This window comes from Balaenoptera ricei, chromosome 2 (assembly GCF_028023285.1).
Source record: "Balaenoptera ricei isolate mBalRic1 chromosome 2, mBalRic1.hap2, whole genome shotgun sequence".
Classification (NCBI taxonomy): domain Eukaryota; kingdom Metazoa; phylum Chordata; class Mammalia; order Artiodactyla; family Balaenopteridae; genus Balaenoptera; species Balaenoptera ricei.
In genome coordinates, this window is record NC_082640.1 from 84,339,312 (window position 1) to 84,358,411 (window position 19,100).

The window sequence follows — 19,100 nt, forward strand, 5'->3', positions numbered from 1 at the left end:
ATCATTCTCAATGGTGAAAAACTGAAAGCATTTCCTCCAAGATCAGGAGCAAGACAAGGATGTCCACTCTTGCCAATGTTATTCAACATAGTTTTGGAAATCCTAGCCACGGCAGTCAGAGAAGAAAAAGAAATAAAAGGAATCCAAATCGGAAAAGAAGAAGTAAAACTGTCACTGTTTGCAGATGACATGATACTATATATAGAAAATCCTAAAGATGCTACCAGAAAACTGCTAGAGCTCATCAGTGTATTCGGTAAAGTTGCAGGATACAAAATTAATGCACAGAAATCTCTTGCATTCCTACACACTAACAATGAAAGATCAGAAAGAGAAATCAAGGAAACAATCCCATTTACCATCACATCAAAAAGAACAAAATACCTAGGAATAAACCTACCTAAGAAGGGGAAAGAGCTGTACTCAGAAAACTATAAGATACTGATGATAGAAATCAAAGATGACACGAACAGATGGAGAGATATACCATGTTCTTGGATTGGGAGAATCAGTATTGTGAAAATGACTCTACTACCCAAAGCAATCTATAGATTCAATGCAATCCCTATCAAATTACCACTGGCATTTTTCACAGAATTAGAACAAAAAATTTTACAATTTGTATGGAAACACAAAAAGACCCCGAATAGCCAAAGCAATCTTGAGAAAGAAAAACGGAGCTGGAGGAATCAGGCTACCTGACTTCAGACTATACTACAAAACTACAGTAACCAAAACAGAGTGGTATTGGCACAAAAACAAATATAGATCAACGGAGCAGGATACAAAGTCCAGAGATACACCCACGCACCTATGGTCACCTAATCTATGACAAAGGAGGCAAGAATATACAATGGAGAAAAGACAGTCTCTTCAATAAACAGTGCTACGAAAACTGGACAGCTACATGTAAAAGAATGAAATTAGAACACTTCCTAACACCATACACAAAAATAAACTCAAAATGGATTAAAGACCTAAATGTAAGGCTAAACACTATAAAACTCAGAGTACTATAGGCAGAACACTTTTTTACATAAATTGCAGCAAGATCTTTTTTTTTTTTTTTACGATTTTTAGAAATTTCATGTAATGTCTGAAACATTTATATTAACATATTTCCATACAAATAACCCAATGAAAGTTTAGTATTAGTTGTTTTGTTTGTTTTTTTATACTGCAGGTTCTTATTAGGCATCAGTTTTATACACATCAGTGTATACATGTCCATCCCAATCGCCCAATTCAGCACACCACCATCCCCACCTCACCGCAGTTTTCCCCCCTTGGTGTCCATATGTCCGTTCTGTACATCTGTGTCTCAACTTCTGCCCTGCAAACTGGCTCATCTGTACCATTTCTCTAGGTTCCGCATACATGCATTAATATACAATATTTGTTTTTCTCTTTCTGACTTACTTCACTCTGTATGACAGTCTCTAGATCCATCCACGTCTCAACAAATGACTCAATTTCGTTCCTTTTTATGGCTGAGTAATATTCCATTGTATATATGTACCATAACTTCTTTATCCATTCGTCTGTTGATGGACATTTAGGTTGCTTCCATGACCTGGCTATTGTAAATAGTGCTGCAATGAACATTCGGGTGCATGTGTCTTTTTGAATTACGGTTTTCTCTGGGTGTATGCCCAGTAGTGGGATTGCTGGGTCATATGGTAATTCTATTTTTACTTTTTTAAGGAACGTCCATATTGTTCTCCATAGTGGCTGTATCAATTTACATTCCCACCAACAGTGCAAGAGGTTTCCCTTTTCTCCACACCCTCTCCAGCATTTGTTGTTTGTAGATTTTCTGATGATGCCCATTCTAACAGGAGTGAGGTGATACCTCATTGTAGTTTTGATTTGCATTTCTCTAATAATTAGTGATGTTGAGCATCTTTTCATGTGCTTTGTGGCCGTCTGTATGTCTTCTTTGGAGAAATGTCTATTTAGGTCTTCTGCCCATTTTTGGATTGGGGTATTTGTTTCTTTGATATTGAGCTGAATGAGCTGTTTATATATTTTGGAGATTAATCCTTTGTCCGTTGATTCATTTGCAAATATTTTCTCCCATTCTGAGGGTTGTCTTTTCGTCTTGTTTATGGTTTCCTTTGCTGTGCAAAAGCTTTGAAGTTTCATTAGGTCCCACTTGTTTATTTTTGTTTTTATTTCCATTACTCTAGGAGGTGGATCAAAAAAGATCTTACTGTGATTTATGTCAGAGAGTGTTCTGCCTATGTTTTCCTCTAAGAGTTTTATAGTGTCCAGTCTTATATTTAGGTCTCTAATCCATTTTGAGTTTATTTTTGTGTATGGTGTTAGGGAGTATTCTAATTTCATTCTTTTACATGTAGCTGTCCAGTTTTCCCAGCACCACTTATTGAAGAGACTGTCTTTTCTCCATTGTATATCTTTGCCTCCTTTGTCATAGATTAGTTGACCATAGGTGCGTGGGTTAATCTCTGGGCTTTCTATCTTATTCCATTGATCTATGTTTCTGTTTTTGTGCCAGTACCATATTGTCTTGATTACTGTAGCTTTGTAGTATAGTCTGAAGTCAGGGAGTCTGATTCCTCCAGCTCCATTTTTTTGCCTCAAGACTGCTTTGGCTATTCGGGGTCTTTTGTGTCTCCATACAAATTTTAAGATGATTTGTTCTAGCTCCGTAAAAAATGCCATTGGTAATTTGATAGGGATTGCATTGAATCTGTAGATTGCTTTGGGTAGTAGAGTCATTTTCACAATGTTGATTCTTCCAATCCAAGAACATGGTATATCTCTCCATCTGTTGGTATCATCTTTAATTTCTTTCATCAGTGTCTTATAGTTTTCTGCATACAGGTCTTTTGTCTCCCTAGGTAGGTTTATTCCTAGGTATTTTATTCTTTTTGTTGCAATGGTAAATGGGAGTGTTTCCATAATTTCTCTTTCAGATTTTTCATCATTAGTGTATAAGAATGCAAGAGATTTCTGTGCATTAATTTTGTATCCTGCAACTTTACCATATTCATTAATTAGCTCTAGCAGTTTTCTGGTGGCAATTTTAGGATTCTCTATGTATAGTATCATGTCATCCGCAAACAGTGACAGTTTTACTTCTTCTTTTCCAATTTGTATTCCTTTTATTTCTTTTTCTTCTCTGATTGCCGTGGCTAGGACTTCCAGAAGTATGTTGAATAATAGTGGTGAGAGTGGACATCCTTGTCTCGTTCCTGATCTTAGAGGAAATGCTTTCAGTTTTTCACCATTGAGAATGATGTTTGCTGTGGGTTTGTCATATATGGCCTTTATTATGTTGAGGTAGGTTCCCTCTATGCCCACTTTCTGGAGAGTTTTTATCAGAAATGGGTGTTGAATTTTGTCAAAAGCTTTTTCTGCATCTATTGAGATGATCATATGGTTTTTATTCTTCACTTTGTTAATATGGTGTATCACATTGATTGATTTGCGTATATTGAAGAATCCTTGCATCCCTGGGATAAATCCCACTTGATCGTGGTGTATGATCCTTTTAATGTGTTGTTGGATTCTGTTTGCTAGTATTTTGTTGAGGATTTTTGCATCTATATTCATCAGTGATATTGGTCTCTAATTTTCTTTTTTTGTAGTGTCTTTGTCTGGTTTTGGTATCAGGGTGATGGTGGCCTCATAGAATGAGTTTGGGAGTGTTCCTTCCTCTGCAATTTTTTGGAAGAGTTTGAGAAGGGTGGGTGTTAGCTCTTCTCTAAATGTTTGATAGAATTCACCTGAGAAGCCATCTGGTCCTGGACTTTTGTTTGTTGGAAGATTTTTAATCACAGTTTCCATTTCATTACTTGTGATTGGTCTGTTCATATTTTCTGTTTCTTCCTGATTCAGTCTTGGAAGGTTATACCTTTCTAAGAATTTGTCCATTTCTTCCAGGTTGTCCATTTTATTGGCATAAAGTTGCTTGTAGTAGTCTCTTAGGATGCTTTGTATTTCTGTGGTGTCTGTTGTAACTTCTCCTTTTTCATTTCTGATTTTATTGATTTGAGTCCTCTCCCTCTTTTTCTTGATGAATCTGGCTAATGGCTTATCAATTTTGTTTATCTTCTCAAAGAACCAACTTTTAGTTTTATTGATCTTTGCTATTGTTTTCTTTGTTTCTATTTCATTTATTTCTGCTCTGATCTTTATGATTTCTTTCCTCTGCTGACTTTGGGGTTTTTTTTTCTTTCTTTCTCTAATTGCTTTAGGTGCAAGGTTAGCTTGTTTATTTGAGATTTTTCTTGTTTCTTGAGGTAGGCTAGTATAGCTATAAAATTCCCTCTTAGAACTGCTTTTGCTGCATCCCATAGGTTGTGGATCGTCGTGTATTCATTGTCATTTGTCTCTAGGTATTTTTTGATTTCCTCTTTGATTTCTTCAGTGATCTCTTGGTTATTTAGTAACGTATTGTTTAGCCTCCATGTGTTTGTCCTTTTTACGTTTTTTTCCCTGTAATTCATTTCTAATCTCATAGCGTTGTGGTCAGAAAAGATGCTTCGTATGATTTCAATTTTCTTAAATTTACTGAGGCTTGATTTGTGACCCAAGATGTGATCTATCCTGGAGAATGTTCCGTGCGCACTTGAGAAGAACGTGTAATCTGCTGTTTTTGGATGGAATGTCCTATATATATCAATTAAATCTATCTGGTCTATTGTGTCATTTAAAGCTTCTGTTTCCTTATTTATTTTCATTTTGGATGATCTGTCCATTGGTGTAAGTGAGGTGTTAAAGTCCCCCACTATGATTGTGTTACTGTCAATTTCCTCTTTTATAGCTGTTAGCAGTTGCCTTATGTATTGAGGTGCTCCTATGTTGGGTGCATATATATTTATAATTGTTATATCTTCTTCTTGGATTGATCCCTTGATCATTATGTAGTGTCCTTCCTTGTCTCTTGTAACATTCTTTATTTTAAAGTCTATTTTATCTGATATGAGTATAGCTACTCCAGCTTTCTTTTGATTTCCATTTGCATGGAATATCTTTTTCCATCCCCTCACTTTCAGTCTGTATGTGTCCCTAGGTTTAAAGTGGGTCTCTTGTAGACAGCATATAGATGGGTCTTGTTTTTGTATCCATTCAGCCAGTCTATGTCTTTTGCTTGGGGCATTTAATCCACTCACGTTTAAGGTAATTATCGATATGTATGTTCCTATGACCATTTTCTTAATTGTTTTGGGTTTGTATTTGTAGGTCCTTTTCTTCTCTTGTGTTTCCCACTTAGAGAAGTTCCTTTAGGATTTGTTGTAGAGCTGGTTTGGTGGTGCTGAATTCTCTTAGCTTTTGCTTGTCTGTAAAGCTTTTGATTTCTCCATCAAATCTAAATGAGATCCTTGCCGGGTAGAGTAATCTTGGTTGTAGGTTCTTCCCTTTCATCACTTTAAGTATATCATGCCACTCCCTTCTGGCTTGCAGAGTTTCTGCTGAGAAATCAGCTGTTAACCTTATGGGAGTTCCCTTGTATGTTATTTGTCGTTTTTCCCTTGCTGCTTTCAATAATTTTTCTTTGTCTTTAATTTTTGCCACTTTGATTACTATGTGTCTCGGCGTGTTTCTCCTTGGGTTTATTCTGTATGGGACTCTCTGTGCTTCCTGGACTTGGGTGGCTATTTCCTTTCCCATGTTAGGGAAGTTTTCGACTATAATCTCTTCAAATATTTTCTCTGGTCCTTTCTCTCTGTCTTCTCCTTTTGGGACCCCTATAATGCGAATGTTGTTGCGTTTAATGTTGTCCCAGATGTCTCTTAGGCTGTCTTCATTTCTTTTCATTCTTTTTTCTTTAGTCTGTTCCGCAGCAGTGAATTCCACCATTCTGTCTTCCAGGTCACTTATCCGTTCTTCTGCCTCAGTTATTCTGCTATTGATTCCTTCTAGTGTAGTTTTCATTTCAGTTATTGTACTGGTCATCTCTGTTTGTTTGTTCTTTAATTCTTCTAGGTCTTTGTTAATCATTTCTTGCATCTTCTCAATCTTTGCCTCCATTCTTATTCCGAGGTCCTGGATCATCTTGACTATCATTATTCTGAATTCTTTTTCTGGAAGGTTGCCTATCTCCACTTCATTTAGTTGTTTTTCTGGGGTTTTTTCTTGTTCCTTCATCTGGTACATAGCTCTCTGCCTTTTCATCTTGTCTATCTTTCTGTAACTGTGGTTTTTGGTCCACAGGCTGCAGGATTATAGTTTTTCTTGCTTCTGTTGTCTGCCCTCTGGTGGTTGAGGCTATCTAAGAGGCTTGATGGGAGGCTCTGGTGGTGGGTAGAGCTGACTGTTGCTGTGGCGGTCAGAGCTCAGTAAAACCTTAATCCACTTGACTGTTGATGGGTGGGGCTGGGTTCCCTCCCTGTTGGTTGTTTTGCCTGAGGCAACCCAACACTGCAGCCGACCCGTGCTCTTTGGTGGGGTTAATGGCAGACTCTGGGAGGGCTCACGCCAAGGAGAACTTCCCAGAACCTCTGCTGTGAGTGTCCTTATCCCCACGGTGGAACAGAGCCACCACTCGCCTCTGCAGGAGACCCCCCAACACCAGCAGGTAGGTCTGGTTCAGTCTCCCCCAGGGTCACTGCTCCTTCCCCTGGGTCCCGATGCACACATTACTTTGTGTGTGCCCTCCAAGAGTGGGGTCTCTGTTTCCCCCAGTCCTGTCAAAGTCCTGCAATCAATTCCCACTAGGCTTCAAAGTCTGATTCTCTAGGAATTCCTCCTCCCGTTGCCGGACCCCCAGGTTGGGAAGCCTGACGTGGGGCTCAGAACCTTCACTCCAGTGGGTGGACTTCTGTGGTATAAGTGTTCGCCAGTCTGTGAGTCACCCACCCAGCAGTTATAGGATTTGATTTTACTCTGATTGTGCCCCTCCTACCGTCTCACTGTGGCTTCTCCTCTGTCCTTGGACGTGGGGTATCCTCCTTGGTGAAGTCCAGGGTCTTCCTGTCAATGATTGTCCAGGAGCCAGTTGTGATTCTGGTGCTCTCGCAAGAGGGAGTGAGAGAGCACGTCCTTCTACTCCGCCATCTTGGTTAATCTCCAGCAAGATCTTTTTTGATCCACCTCCTAGAATAATAAAATTTAAAAAATAATAAATGGGACCTAATTAAACTTAAAAACAAAATGAAAAGACAACCCTCAAAATGGGAGAAAATACTTGCAACCAAAGCAACTGACAAGGGATTAATCTCCAAAATATACAAATAGCTCATGCAGCTCAATATCAAAAAAACCCAACCCAATCAAAAAATGGGTGGAAGACCTAAATAGACATTTCACCAAAGAAGACATACAGATGACCAACAAACACATGAAAAGATGCTCGACATCACTAATTATTAGAGAAATGCAAATCAAAACTACAATGAGGTATCACCTCACACTGGTCAGAATAGCCATCATCAAAAAATCTACAAACAATAAATGCTGGAGAGGGTGTGGAGTAAAGGGAACCCTCCTATGCTGTTGGTGGGAATGTAAACTGGTACAGCCACTATGGAGAGCCATATGGAGGTTCCTTTAAAAATAGAGCTACTATATGATCTAGCAATCCCACTCCTGGGCATATATCAGGAGAAAACCATAACTTGAAAATATACATGCACCCCAATGTTCATTGCAGCACTATTTACAATAACCAGGACATGGAAGCAACCTAAATGTCCATCAACAGAGGAATGGATAAAGATGTGGTACATATATACAATAGAATATTACTCAGCCATAAAAACGAATGAAATAATGCCATTTGCAGCAACATGGATGGACCTAGAGATTGTCATACTGAGGAAGTCAGAGAAAGACATCATATGATACTGCTTATATGTGGAATCTAAAAAAAGAGTACAAATGAACTTATTTACGAAACAGAACTAGAGTTACAGATGTAGAAACAAACTTATGGTTACCAGGGGATGGGGGTGGGGTGGTAGGGATAAACTGGAAGGTTGGGATTGGTATATACACACACTACTATATATAAAATATATAGCCAACAAGGACCTACTGTATAGCACAGGGAACTCTACTCAGTACTCTGTAATGGCCTATATGGGAAAAGAATCTAAAAAAGAGTGGATGTATGTATATGTATAACTGATTCACTTTGCTGCACACCTGAAACTAACACAACATTGTAAACCAACTATACTCCAATTAAAAAAAAAAAAAGTGGTCAGAGTGGGTATCCTCATCTTCTTCCAGAATTAGCAGGAAGGCTTTCAGCTTTCCACAGTTCACCATTTAGGATTAGTGTTAAGTATTAGTGGACCATGGCTTTGTCATAGATGGCTTTTATTGTGGTCAGATGTTTCCTCTATACCCACTTTGATGAGTTTTCTTATTATGAATGGATGTTGAATTTTATCCAATGCTTTTTCTGCATCTATTGAGATGATCATGTGGTTTTGTCTTTTCTTTTGTTAATGTGGTGTATCACAATGATAGATTTGCATATGTTGAACCATCCTTGTGACCGTGGAATGAATCCAACTTGATCATGGTGTATGATCCTTTATATGTGTTGTTGGATTTGGTTTGCTAATATTTTGTTGAGGATTTCTGCATCTATATCACCAAAGATATTGGCCTGTAATTTTCTTTTTTGGAAGTGTCTTTGTCTGATTTTGGTATCAGGGTGATGGTGGCTTCACAGAATGACTTTGGGAGTATTCCCTCCTCTTCAATCTTTTGGAAGGGTTTGAGAAGGATCAGTATAAGTTCTTTGTATGATCAGTGGAATTCTCCATTGAAGCCATCTGCTCCTGGACTTTTGTTTACAGGGAGTTTTTTTTTTTTTTAACAGATTCTATTTCACTTCTAGTGATTGGTCTGTTTAAATTTTCTGTTTCTTCATGACTCAGTTTTGGCAGGCTGTATATTTCTAGAAACCTGTCCATTTCTTCTAGGTTGTCCAATTTATTGGAGCATAACTGCATATTCCCCCCCAGGGGCTGTCCACTGGGACGTGTGACTCTGTGAAGCCACCCGCTACTTGGTGTGCATGCCCACAAAGTCCACTGCCCTTGGATCAGACCCCTCTGCAGAGCGCTCACAATCAGCTCAGACGTCAGACCCACCTCTGGCGTGAATGTACTCCTAAAGCCCCTGTGGCTGGAGCTGCGCTTCGCCGTGAACATGCTGACAGTGAGTCTCCTGTGGCAGACCCACACCCCTCCTTTGCGCTCTGATAATAGGGCTCCTGCGGCGGACCTGTGCTTTGGCCTGCGTGTACCCCCTGTGATGCACCAGACCATATTCCAGGCCTTTTGGGTTGTCTCCATGCAGCCATACTGAGTCGTCTCCCCAGGTCTGTCTGCTGAAGCCCAGGTTTTATCACCTAGCTGCTGTGAAAGAGGTTCCCAGGGTGAGAGAACCTTTCCTATTTCACAGCTGTATTCCAGGGATGCAGGTTCCATCCCGTTTCCTTTTTTTTTTTCTTTTCTCCTTTTGTGCTACCCGGTTAAATGGAGATATTTCTTGCAGCTTTGGTTGTATAATAGATCTTCTGCCAGCTTTCAGCTGGTATTCTGTGATAATTGTTCCACATGTAGATGTATTTTTGATGTGTTTGTGAGGGGGAGGTGAGCTCCTCATTCTTCTACTCCACCATCTTGATCTCCCCAAGATAATAGAATTTTGAAGCTGAAATTCAAAGGCGTTATGATAGCTGCCAACTGCTTTGAGCTATTGTTTTATAGCAGTCTGCCATGTGTCACACTAAATTTGTGTGTTTTATAGCAGTCTGCCGTGTGTCACACTAATTTGTATGGTTTTTAAAAGTTAATAGACTTTATAAGAACAATTTTAGGTTTACAAAAAAAATTGAGCCAATACTACAGAGTTTCCATTTACCCCCCCTCCCAGTTTCCCTTAACATTTTGCACTAGTGTGATATATTTGTTACAATTAATGAACCAGTATTGATGCATTATTAACTGAAATACGTGAATTATATTAAGCTTCATCCGTGATATATTTGTTACAATTAATGAACCAGTATTGATGCATTATTAACTAAAGTCCGTGAATTATATTAAGCTTCACCCATGGTGTTGTACAGTTCTGTGGGTTTTGACAAGTGTATAATATCATGTATCCACCATTACAGAGTCATACAGAATAGTCTCATTTCCATGAAAGTCCCCTGTGTACTATTAAGGTACTTGTTTCTTCTTTTGTGAGTTTTGGTACATCATATCTTTTAAGGAATTGGTCCATTTCATTTATGAAATTTGTGAGTATAGGTTATTCACAATATTCCTTTTTATCTTTTTTGGGGGGGGTATGGTTGTTTTACAATGTTTTGTTAGTTTCTACTGTACAGTGAAGTAGAGTTCCCTGTGGTATACAGCAGGTTCTCATTAGTTATCTATTATACATATTAGTGTATATGTCAATCCCAATCTCCCAATTCATTCCTCCTCCCCTTCCCCCCCTTGGTGTTCATACGTTTGTTCTCTACATCTGTGTCTTTATTTATGCCTTGCAAACCAGTTCATCTGTACCATTTTTCTAGATTCCACATATATGCATTAATATACGATATTTGTTTTTCTCTTTCTGACTTACTTCACTCTGTGTGACAGTCTCTAGGTTAGGAAGAACACTCTGACATAAATCACAGCAAGATCTTTTTTGACCCACCTCCTAGAGTAATGGAAATAAAAAATAAACAAATGGGACCTAATGAAACTTAAAAGCTTTTGCACAGCAAGGGAAACCATAAACAAGACGAAAAGACAACCCTCAGAATGGGAGAAAATATTTGCAAACGAATCAATGGACAAAGGATTAATCTCCAAGATATACAGACAGCTCAATATCAAAAAAAAAAAACAACCAACCAACCAAAATCAACAAGTGCACGGAAGACCTAAATAGACATTTCTCCAAAGAAGACATACAGATGGCCAAGAGGCACATGAAAAGATGTGCAACATCACTAATTATTAGAGAAATGCAAACCTTTTTATCCTTTTAATGTACATAAGATCAGTAGTGATGACACCGCTTTCATTTCCAGTATTACTGCTTTGTGTTTTCTTTTATTTTGTTGGTTAGCCTGGCTACAGGTTTATCAATTTCATTGATCTTCTCCCAAGAACCAGCTTTTGGTTTTGTTTATTCTTCTCTATTGATTTCTTTTTATAAAATTTCATTAATTTATGCTCTAATTTTTCTTTCTTTTCTTCTACTTTTGACTTGCTTTTCTTTTTGTAGTTTCCTAAGGTGTAAACTTAGATAACTGATTTTAGAACTTCTTTTCTAATATAGGAAAATTCATAATACTGAATGCACATAAGTACTGCTTTTGCTGCATCCCACAAGTTGATAGATTGTATTTCATTTAGTTGAAAATATTTTTAACTTTCTCTTGACACTTCTTTAACCCATGTGTTATTTCAAAGTGTATTGTTTAATTTCAAATATTTTAGAACTTTCCAGCTATCTATCTTTCTGTTATTGATTTTAGTTTAATTCTGTTTTGGCCTGAGAACATACTTTGTATGATCTCTATACTTTAAAATTTATTAAGGCATGCCTTATGGCCCAGAATTTGGGTCTATCTTGGTAAATATCCCTATGAGCTTGAGGAGAATGTGTATTCTGCTGTTGATATTTATAGAATATGTCATCTAACAATTAGATCCAGTTGACTGATGGTGCTGTTAAGTTCAATTATATCCTTACTGATTTTCTGTCAATTACTGATAAAGGGGTGTTGAAGTCTCCAACTATAGTATTTGCTTTATCAGTTTCTCCTTGCACTTCTATTAGTTTTTGCCTCATGTATTTTGATGCTCTGCTTTTGGGTGCAGACATGTTAAGGACTGTATGTCTTTTTGGAGAATTGACTCCTTTATCATGTAATGCTCCTTTTTATCCCTCATCATTTTACTTGTTACAAAGTCGCTTTATCTGAAATTAATATAGCTACTTTAGTTTTCTTTTGATTTGTGTTAGCATAGTTTATCTTTCTCCATTTCTTTACTTTTAATCTGTGTCTAGATTTAAAGTAGGTGTTGGGTCTTGGGTTTTGTTTGTTTTTTTTAATCCTAGCTGACTGTCTCTTTTACTGGTGTATTTAGACCATTTACATTTGAAGTGATTATTAATATGAACATGGTATATATTAATACAACTATAACTGTTTTCTCTTTATTGCACTTTTAAAAATCTTCCTCTTTTTCTGCCTTCTCTGGTTTTAGCTGAGAATTTTATGATTCAACTTTATCTTTTCTTACTAAATCTATTATACTTCTATAAAAGGAGTTTAAGTGACTGCTCTAGAGTTTGCCTTATACATTTACAACCAATTTAAGTTACTTTCAGATAACATTATACTGCTTCATAGGTAGTACAGGTACATTATAAGTGTTCCCAGCTCCTCCCTGCCATCCTATAACATTGCTGTCATTCATTTCCCTTATCCATCATCTCAATACGTTGCCCCTATTATTACCTTGAACAGTTGCATATGCAAATCAATTATGAATAAAAAATAAGATTTTAACTTCATTTACTTCTTCTCTAATTCTCTTCCATTCGTTATGTAGATCTGAATTTCTGACCCGTATCATTTTCTATCTCTTGAAGAACTCTCAACATTTCTTGCAAGGCAGGCCTGCTAGTGAAAGATTCCTACAGTTGTGGCTTGTCTGAGAAAGTCTTCATTTCCTCTTTAGTTTTAGAGGCTAATTTCATTGGGTACAGAATTATAGGTTGGTGTTCTTTTCCTTTCAGTACTAAATATTTCACACCACTCTCTTTTTGCTAGCATGGTGTCTGAAAGAAAAAAAAGTCCAGTATAATTCTTTTTTTTTTTCTGTACTGCATGGCTTGTGGGATCTGAGTTCCCTGACCAGGGATTGAACCTGGGCCACAGCAGTGAAAGCATTGAGTCCTAACCACTGGACCACTAGGGAATTCCCTTATTTTTGTTTCTTTACTTATCATGAGAACTGAGAACTTGGTGAAACTTCTGGGGGTAAAACCCACAAAAGTCCCCTAAGATTGGGCCCCAAATTGGTTTGTAACTCTCAAGCTGGTCCACACTCAGTCTCCAATAATTTGTCAATTACTCCATATTCCTACCAGTGACTGGCTGTAGCAGCTTCTGCTCCCAGTAAGCTGTGATTCTATTTGCCTGTCTCTTCAGTTTTTGGAGGGGCAGTTTTCCCTGTGATTTCAGTTCTCTGGTTGAGCTAAGAAAAACTGTTGATTTTCATTTTGTTCAGGTTTTTTTCTTATGGTAAGGACAGGAATGATGATTTCCAAGCTCTTTACAAGTTGGGGCTGAAACCAGAAGTTCTACTTTGTGACTATATAAGCATTATAAGCTATTTCTATAATTAAAATTTTATTGTGACTGATGGTATAACTTATATAAAGTTAAATTTGCATGAGTCAATGTTATATACCTTGAATATGTACATATTTAGGCTCCACTGAAAGTATTGGATGAGATTGAGATGGAATTATGATGCTGTTTCCTCCAGGAAAATGATGATGCATGGTGGTGATCATTTATTGAATACTTACTGCATACTAGCCCTGGGCTAAGCAATTTACATAGATTATCTCACTTAACCCCCCAAAAGAGACCTATGAGGTATGGTTTCTATTGTTAGAGATAAATAGATTTCAAAATCCCTATTTTATAGGTAAAAAAAGTTGAGAGTCAGTTGAGAAATTAAAAAGTATAACTCAGTAGTGTAAGGATTCAAATTAGTTTGACTCCTGAGTTCACACCCACATAGCCCTACATTGAATTGTAAATATTGCTCTACAGATATCTAAATCCTGTTCACAGATTCAGATATCCTATTCAGATATCCTATTCAGATATCTAAATCCTGTTCACAGATATGAAGTCTCTCAGAAATATATGGTAGACATGTATTATTAGGTAGATCTTTGGACTTCATGGTGGATGATTTAACTTAAGCTATATATACACACCTATTGCTCTGAAGTAACGGAGGTCAGAGTATGCACACTGGCAAGAAGAGCCAGAGGAAATAAGCTTGCGAGAAACTTTATTATCCCAGTCCCTAAAGCAAAACTGCCCCCAAGCTACCCATCTAGGACAGGATACATTAAGCCTAAATGCTCAGAGGGAGTGAGAGCTTTCAAATGGAGGGAGAAAACTTCCTCTGTCAGGTAAAAGCAGTAAGAGGCTCTAGATTTACCCTCTTGCTTGAAACAACTAAAAAGAAAAATATACAAAATATATAATACAGTGGCTCAAGACACTGGATATCAGGCATTGAAGGACAGTGATCCCTGAGAGGCATTATTATTGTCCCAACTTATCACCTGAGGGTATGGCTTCCAATCAGCCTGAATCTAGGTGCTGACTGAGATTCTCCCCTTGGGGGCACTGATAGTTCTTGGCACACTCTCAGCTACTGGGAACTGCTAAAAATAAAATAGGCAACTTGGACAATCACAGTGGTTTGAGAGACCACCAAGAGCTAGGCAGGGTTGAACCATAATTTTCATCTCCTACATGAGGCTACTCCTTCAAGAATAGAAGAGGTGGCTGTTTTACTTAATGCATAGAAACCAACACAGAGAGTCAAGCAAAGTGAGAAACAGAGGAATAGGCTCCAAATGAAAGGATGAGATAAAACCTCAGAAAAAGTCCTTAATGAAATGTAGATGAGTGATTTACCTGATAAAGAATTCAAAACAGTTATAAAGATGCTCACTGAACTCGGGAGAAGAATGAAATGAACACAGTGAGAAATACAAAGATAGAAAATATTAAAAAGTACCAAATAGAAGTCACAGACTGAATAATACAATAACTGAGTTGAAAAATACACTAGAAGGGTTCAATAGCAGACTAGATAAAGCAGAAGAAAGGATCAATGAAATCAAACAGAACAGTTGAACTCACTCAATTAGAGCAAAAAAGAAAAATGGGAAAAAAAGTGAAAATGGCTTATGGGACAACATCAGCAGATCAACATTTGCATTATAGGGATCCCAAATAAAGAGAAAGGGGCAGAAACCCTATCTGAAGAAATAACGGCTGAAAACTTCCCTAACCTGAAGAAGGAAACAGATATCCAATCCAGGAAGCCCGAAATTTCCAAATTAGATGAGTCCAAAGAGAGGTACAACAAGACACATTATAATTAAAATGTTCAAAGCTAAATACAAGAAGAGAATCTTAAAAGCATTAAGAGAAAAAACAACTTATTATATACAAGGGAACCCCCATAATACTAAGAGAAGGTTTTTCAGCAGTAATTCTGCTGGCCAGAAGCAAGAGGCAGAAATATATTCAAAGTTCTGAAGGAAATAACATTGCTGGGTAGAGTATTCTTGGTTGGAAGTTATCATTCAGAATTGAAGGAAAGATAAAAAGTTTTCCAGATAAGTGTATGCTAACGGAGCTCATCACCAAAGACTGGCCTTATAAGAAATGTTGAAGGAACTTCTTTAAGGTGAAAGAAAATGGTGCTAATTAGTAACACGAAAGTATAAATCTCACTGGTAAATGTTAATATATAGTAAAATTCAGAATATAGTAATATTGCAAAAGTGGTAGATATAAGATCACTTATAAAGCTTGAAGGTAAAAAAACAAGTAGCAAAACTATAACTAAAATAATTAGTTAAGGGATACAAAGATAAAAAGATGTAAAATGTGACGTCAAAAATATAAAATATTGTGGGAGAGAGTAAAAAAATCTAGAACTTTAGAATACATTCAAACTTAAGTTGTTATCAGTGTAAAATAGACTATTATAAATATTAGTTGTTATATGTAAGCCTCATTGTAACCAAAAAGCAAAAAACCTATAGTAAATACACAAAAGAGAAAGGAATCTAAACATATCACTACAGAATTCATCAAAGCACAAAGGAAAAGAGCAACAGAAGAAGAAGTGAACAGAGGAAATACAAAATGGCCAGAAAACAATGAACAAAATGGCAATATGTACCTACCTATCAATAATTACTTTAAGGACTTCCCTGGTGGTCCAGGGGCTAAGACTCCATGCTCCCAAAGCAGGGAGCCCAGGTTCAATCCCTGGTCAGAAAACTAGATCCTACATGCCAAAACTAAGAGTTCACATGTTGCAACTAAAGATCCCGCACACAACAACGAAGATCCTGCATGCCGCAACTAAGACCTGGCACAGAAAAATAAACAGACAAACAAATAAATAAATATTTCTAAAAAAATTATTAAAAAAATAATTACTTTAAATATAAATGGCCTAAAGTCTCCATTAGGAAGACACAGAGTGACTGAATGAATAAAAAACCAAAAAACCATCTATATTCTGCCTGTAAGAGCCTCATTTCAGATATAAGGACACACATAGACTGAAAGTAAAGGGATGGAAAAAGATATTCCATGCGAGTGGAAACCAAATGAAAGCTAGGATAGCTATACTTACATCAGACAAAATAGATGTTAAAATAAAGATTGTAATAAGAGACAAAGGGGCACTGCATAATGATAAACAAGTTAATTAAACAAGAGGATATAACATTTGTGTGTGTATACATATATAAATCTCCAACATAGGAGTACCTAAATATATAATGCAAATATTAACAGACCTAAAGGGAGAAATAGACAGCAATACTATAATAGTAGGGGATTTTAATACCCCACTTGCATCAATGGATACATCATTTGACAGAAAATCAATAAGGAAACATTAGCCTTAAAATACATGTTAAACCAGATGGACTTACAGATATATAAAGAAAATTCCATCCCAAAGCAACAGAATACACATTTTTTCAAATGCACATGAAACATTCTCTAGGATAGAGCCTATGTTAGGCTACAAAACAAGTCTTAATAAATTTAAGAAAATTAAAGTCATAACATGTATCTTTTTTTGACCACAATTGTATGGAACTAGAAATTACAGAAGAAAACTGGAAAATTCACAAATATGTGGAGATTACACAACATGCTATTGAACAACCAAGGGTTAACAAAGAAATGAAATTAGAAATCAAAAAATACCTTGAGACAAATGAAAATGAAAAGACAACCTACAAAAAAGGGGTATAGCAAAAACATTTCTAAGAATTTCATAGCAATAAATGCCTACATCAAGAAGCAAACAAACAAAAAAATCTCAAATAAACAACCTAACTTTACACCTTAAGAAAGTAGAAAAAAAGAACAAATGAAGCCTCAAGTTAATAGAAGAAAGGAAATAATCAGAAGAGAAATAGATGAAATAGAGACTAAAAAGACAGTAGAGAAGATCAATGAAACTAAAAACTGGCTCTTTCAAAAGATAAATAAAATACAACAAAACTTTAGCTAGACTCATCAGGAAAAAAAAAGAAGTCTCAAAATCAGAAATAAAAGAGAAGTTACAACTGATACCACAGAGTTACAAAGAAACAAAAGAGACCACTAAGAATTAAGTGTTGAAAAATTAGACAGCCTAGAAGAAATGGAGAAATTCCTAGAAACATTCAACCTACAAAGACTGAATTATGATGAAATAGGAAATGTGAACAGAGCAATTACTAGAAACAAGGTTGAATCAATTATCAAAAACCTCACAACAAACCAGAACCCATGGCCAGATGGCTTCACTGGTGAATTCCACCAAATATCCAAGGAAGAATTAATAACAATTTCTTAAACTCTTGCAAAAAAATGAAGAAGAAGGAACTCTTCCAAACTCATTTTATGAGGCCAGCATTATTACCCTGATACCAAAACCAGACAAGGATGTCAAAGAAAAAGAAAATTAAAGAGATATTAAAAGGTCAATATCCCTAATGAACTTACTTGCAAAAATCCTCAACAAAATATTAGCAAACTGAATTCAACAATACATTAAAGGATCATACAACATGATCAGGTAGGATCTACTCCAGGAATGCAAGGATTGTTCAACATCCACAAATCAGTCAATGTGATATACCACATTGACAAAATAAAGGATAAAAACCATATGATCATCTCAATAGATACGAAAAATCATTTAACAAAATTCAACATCCATTTATGATAAAAACTCCCAACATAGTGGGTATGGAGGAAATGAACCTCAACATAATAAAGGCCATATATGAGGAACACTCAGTGACTCCTCTCCCAGCATGAGCACTGTGATCCCACCTACCTTATACCGCAGCTCAGAAATGGATCTGGGGGCATCTACTCCAACAACTAGGGAGCAGACCCTGCTCCCAACAGGACTGTGATAACCACAGAGGAAAGAGGAGTCCCTGCTCAATAGCCAGTGCAGTCTCTGATCATCACAACAGCAGTCTCACCCCCTATCAAGGGGATAACAGCCAGCACACACTGAGGAAAAACATGGCAGGCATCCATACTAAAAACAGCCCTCACACCAAAAATACTAAACTCACACAGGCTACACAGGCATGCTCCCACAAAAAACAGCCCTTCAAGACTACAGTAGATAACTTTCTCCTAAACTCACAGAGTCAGAGAAATAGATACAAAATGAAGAAGCAGAGGAACCATTCCCAATTAAAAGATCAAGAGAATTTCTGTGAAAGAACAAAGAATTAAACAGACATTTTCAGTCTAATAGACATCAAGTTCAAAAAGGAGATAATGAAAACACTTAAGGAGGGAGTTCCCTGGTGGTCTAGTGGTTAGGATTTGGCACTTTTACTGCCATGGCCCAGGTTCAATCCCTGGTTGGGGAACTGAGATCCCACAAACCTTGTGGTGTGGCCAAAATAAAAAGTAAATTTAAAAAATATAGAAAATACTTAAGGAATTAAGAAAGGCTATTGATAGAAATGCAGATTACTGTAAAATGGAACTAGAAACTATAAAGAACTAACAAGAAAAATAAGAAAACTCATTTGCTGAGATGAAAGCTGAGCTAAAGGCAATGAATAGCAGATTGAATAATGCAGAAGAACAAATAAGTAATCTGGAAGATAGAATAATAGAAACCAACCAATCAGAACAGCAGAAATAAAGACAAATAAAAAAAAATGAAAGCAATATAAGAGACCTATGGGATAACAGAAAGTGTGCCAATCTATGCATGATAGAGATCTCAGAAGGAGAACAAAGATAAAAGGGGATCAAAAATGCATTTGAAGAAATTATG

General features: G+C 36.8%; 1 non-coding gene across 1 annotated transcript; it reads left to right on the plus strand.

Moving 5' to 3' along the window:
• Positions 1-18,612: 18,612 nt before the first annotated feature.
• On the plus strand, positions 18,613-18,684 carry TRNAK-UUU (transfer RNA lysine (anticodon UUU)). The gene has a single exon. It is a non-coding gene; the product is annotated as a tRNA-Lys (tRNA).
• The last annotated feature ends 416 nt before the right edge of the window (positions 18,685-19,100 follow it).